Genomic DNA, 4,511 nt, shown 5'->3' with positions numbered 1-4,511 from the left:
CAGTTCTTGATTCCTTCTTATTCTCTTGCTATTTCCTATTTTCATCTTGTCTCTCGTATCTTATTACCTCCTTTATTACCAATTTCTTTCATCGGATGTTTGAATTTATGGGAAATCACTAGATATTCTTGGAAAATTATATTATTCTCAATAAATGTTCAAAAACAGATGTTCACGTTTTGGAAATCATCAAAAGTATAGAGGTTCGTATTGTTGGAGAGTAAGAGGACGAGGAAAAAGAAGAGGTAGAGTGAGTGTGAGACTGAAAGTGAGAAGGAGGATGTGAATGAGAGTGAGAGGAAGAGTGAGAGGAGGGGGAGAACTAGAAGAAGAAGGAGAAGAAAAAGGAAGAGGAAGAGGGAGAGGGTAAAGGAGGAGTAGAAGGAAGAGAGAAGGAGAGGACAGTGGAATGGTTAAAGAGAGAGAAACCATCTGAGTAAATCAGAAAGAGATAATAGGGAGAAAGTTATTAAGGCATTATTATTATTATTATTATTATTATCATCTATTATTGCATTACCTTTCACGCAAATCATTTCGTAATGCAACTCGCACACGTTGCCAAATAATCTTTTAGTCCGCTGTACATTTCGTCGAACCAATCCACACTCGAGAACACTTGATACAAGAACAGCTATCACGTGAATGTTGAAACTTGGATTAAGCATCACCTGTTTCTAATTAGCTTTCGTGTCATTGCCCTTGTCCAGGTATTAGGTGACGCACGTACAATGTTCCGCTTGAGCTTACCTAATAATAGTATTGTATTTGGGGACCTCTGTTATAATATTAAGATATAATATTCAGAAATGTTGGTATCATGACACATCATATGGTATTAATTCGATTGTCATGGTTACCATCGCCGGGAAAAAAAATTATGTACTGGCTAAGAGAGGATTGTTATTATGATGGAAATGGAGGTGGTTTTAATGGTAATAATTATGATTAATGGTTATGTGAATGCAAAAGAAGACTATATAATAATAATGCCTTTATAACTTTCTCCCTATTATCTCTTTCTGATTTTCTCAGATGGTTTCTCTCTCTTTAATCATTCCACTGTCCTCTCCTTCTCTCTATTCTACTCCTCCTTTACCCTCTCCCTCTTCCTCTTCCTTTTCCTCTCCTTTTTCTTCTAGTTCTCCCCCTCCTCTCACTCTTCCTCTCGATCTTACTCTCATTCTCATTCTCGTTCTCACTTTCAGTCTCACGCTCACTCTACCTCTTCTTTTTCCTCTTCCTCTTCCTCTCCAACTCCCACTCCCACTCTCCTTCTCCCACTCCCCTTCTCCCTCTCCCACTCCCCTTCTCCAACCCCCCTCCCTCTCCCAATAAACCTTTGAAAACGAAAAAAAAACAAGAATTAAAAGAAATGAGATAGTCCCCACCACCCTATCGGAGAGTACCCGAACATACGCCCAGTTTATTTATAGCCTTAACACGATCTCTGTTGCACAGCAAGGTGACGTTGACAACCCAAAACCACCGGAGGGGAGAGGGGGAGAGGGGGGCTAAGGGGGCAGAAGAAGGGGGGAGGGGGGGCTGAGGGGGCGGAAGAAGGGGGGAGGGATAAGGGGAGGGCTCTGGGATTTGGATTAGCACGGGGGCGTGGGGAAGGGGGGGGGGAGTAGGGTTGGGAATGATGGAGAGGGGGAGGGGGGTAGGGGGTAGGGAAGGGTGGAGGTAAAAGGTAAGGTGAGGGTGAAGGGCAAGGGTAAGAAGGGGCGGGGGGGGTAAGGAGGAGGGAGGAAGATGGGCGTGCATTGGGAAGGGAGATGGGAGGGTTCAGCGGTTGGAAGGGAGAGGGAGGGAGAGGGAGAGGGTGGGGAACGGCCGGAGGGAGGGAGGGAGGAGAGAGGGAGGGAGGGAGGGAGGGAGGAGGAGGTTGGAGGAGCAATACAAGGCTCAAGGTACTCCTCCCAGCATGAGCGTGTATGCCGGATGACTCCGCTTATGTAAATACGGCGGGAGTCGAAAACCTGTTTCTTCTTCTTCTTTTCCTTTTTATTTATCTTTGTTTGTTTTTTGTTTTTGTTTTTTTCTTTCTTCATTCTTGTTCTTTCTTGTTCTTTCTTCTTTCTTCTTCTTTCTACTCTTCTTCTTGTTTTTTTTCACTTTTTTTTTATTCTTCTGCTTCTTTCTTCTTCTTCTTCCTCTGTTCCTCCTTCTTTTTGTTTCTTCTTCTTCTCCTTCTTCTTCTTCTTCTTCTTCTTCTTCTTCTTCTTCTTCTTCTTCTTCTTCTTCTTCTTCTTCTTCTTCTTCTTCTTCTTCTTCTTCTTCTTCTCCTTCTCCTTCTCCTTCTCCTTCTCCTTCTTCTCCTTCTCCTTCTTCTTCTCTCTCTTCTTTCTTCTTCGTCTTGGTTCTTGCTCTACACGAGATCCAGAGTGAGTCATTTATCGTAGCCACATGCAATAGCTTTCGTCTAAGAGTTTGCAAGAAGTTGTCCCGAAACCACGATGGAGTTTTCATCGTTAACTTTATGGCTGCCTGTCTCTCTCTCTCTCTCTCTCTCTCTCTCTCACGCTCTCTCTCTCTCTATCTCACTCCCTCATTCTCACACTCTCTCACTCCCTCTCTCCCTCCTTCCCTCACTCTCTCTCCCTCCCTCCCTTTTTCCCTCCTTCAATCATTCTCCTTCCCTCCCGCCCTCCCACTCTCTCCCTCTCTCCCTCTCTCCCTCCTTCCCTCACTCTCTTTCCCTCTCTCTCTCTCTCTCCCGCCCTCCCACTCCCTCTCTCTCGCCTTCGGATTTTGCTGTTGTAAACGACCCAAAGTTATCCCGTGTCGCCACCAGGGGGCTTCGCTCTGTCTGACCCGGCCAGTCGTTTTCTTCGAGGTGTCAAGGCCAGACGGATTCAACTTGGGATGATAAAACAACAATAATACAAATGATATTGATGATGTTGATTGGAATCATGATAATGATAATGATAGTATTGATGATAACAATAACAAGAATGATAATGATAGTTCTTAGACTTATTCTTTCTAAAATTTCAGCAACGGTTTCCTTGAACACGAAGCCTAATACAGGAACATAACCCTGAAATATGGCGCGCGCAATCGGCGTGTCCGTAACCAGCTAATCCTTCACTTATGGAAGACAATACAATGTTTTAAGCCATAAATTCACAATTTTAGAAGATACAGATTGTGTGTGTTTCTATGTGTCTGTTTGCGTGTGTTGTAGAATTAAAATTACATGATGTATTAAGCAATAAATCTTAATTTTCCGTAAAAACAAAATATGAAATAGCGTTTGAGTTTGAGTCTGTAGGTGTATGTTATATAATTTACATATAAATTAGTGTTAAGTATTAATATAGCCAAGGGTTGTAAAAAAGGGATTCCTATATACCGCGAAAACCGCATGTAACCGAAGACACAGCCACACACACCTTACGCTCCTTGTATTCTCCTCTCTCTCTCTCTCTCGCTCTCGCTCTCGCTCTCTCTCTCTCTCTCTCTTTCTCTCTCACTCTCTTTCTCTCTCTCTCTCTCTCTCTCTCTCTCTCTCTCTCTCTCTCTCTCTCTCTCTCTCTCTCTCTCTCTCTCTCTCTCTCTCTCTCTCTCTCTCTCTCTTTCTCTCTTTTTCTTTTTCTCTTTCTCTCTCTCTCTCTTTCTCTCTTTTTCTTTTTCTCTTTCTCTAGCTATTTCCTTATTCCTATTCCTATTCCTATCCCTAACCCTATCCCTATCCCTATCCCTATCCCTCCCCGTCCTTCTCCTTTTCCTTTTCCCTCTCCTTCTTCTCCTTCTTCTCCTTCTCCCTCTTCTTTTCCTTTTCCTTTTCCCTCTCCTCCTTCTTCTTCTTCTCCCTCTCCCTCTTCACCTCCCTCTCCCCCTCCAATTCCCTCTCCCACTCCACCTCTACATCCACCTACACCTCCCTCTCCCACTCCACCTCTACATCCACCTACACCTCCCTCTCCCTCTCCCCCTCACCTCCCTCTCCCCCTCCCTCTCCCCCTCCACCTCCCTCTCCCTCTCCCCCTCCACCTCCAAACCCCCCGTACCACCACCACCACCCACCCCTCCCTTACCTACAAGCACTCACCCACGCACATACAAAACACACGCACACATAAAACAGAGTACACGTACATGAAAAAAAGTACACATAACCTTGAGCTGTTAGGATTGCAAATTATGTCTGTTTATGATTTGTTCTGTTCAGTTTATCATGTTCTGTTCTGCGTTTTAGCAAAATCATATAGCTGTCACAGTAACCTTGGGTGTATGTCTGTCTCTGTCTGTGCCTTTGGGTGTGTGTTTGTGGGGCTGTTGTTGCTGTTTTTGCTTGTTTGTGTGTGTGTGCGTGTGTTTGTGTTTGTGTTTGTGTGTGTGTGTGTGTGTGTGTGTGTGTGTGTGTGTGTGTGTGTGTGTGTGTGTGTGTGTGAGAAATAGAAAGAGAGAGAGAGAGAGAGGGGGGGAGGAAGAGAGAAGGAGGGAGAGAGAGAGAGAGAGAGAGAGAGAGAGAGAGAGAGAGAGAGAGAGAGAGAGAGAGA

The sequence above is a fragment of the Penaeus japonicus genome, unplaced genomic scaffold (genome assembly GCF_977035675.1).
Source record: "Penaeus japonicus unplaced genomic scaffold, GWHDUDI00000001_assembly GWHDUDI00000007, whole genome shotgun sequence".
Lineage (NCBI taxonomy): Eukaryota > Metazoa > Arthropoda > Malacostraca > Decapoda > Penaeidae > Penaeus > Penaeus japonicus.
The sequence above is the reverse complement of the archived record's forward strand: the minus strand, read 5'-3'. Positions refer to the sequence as shown.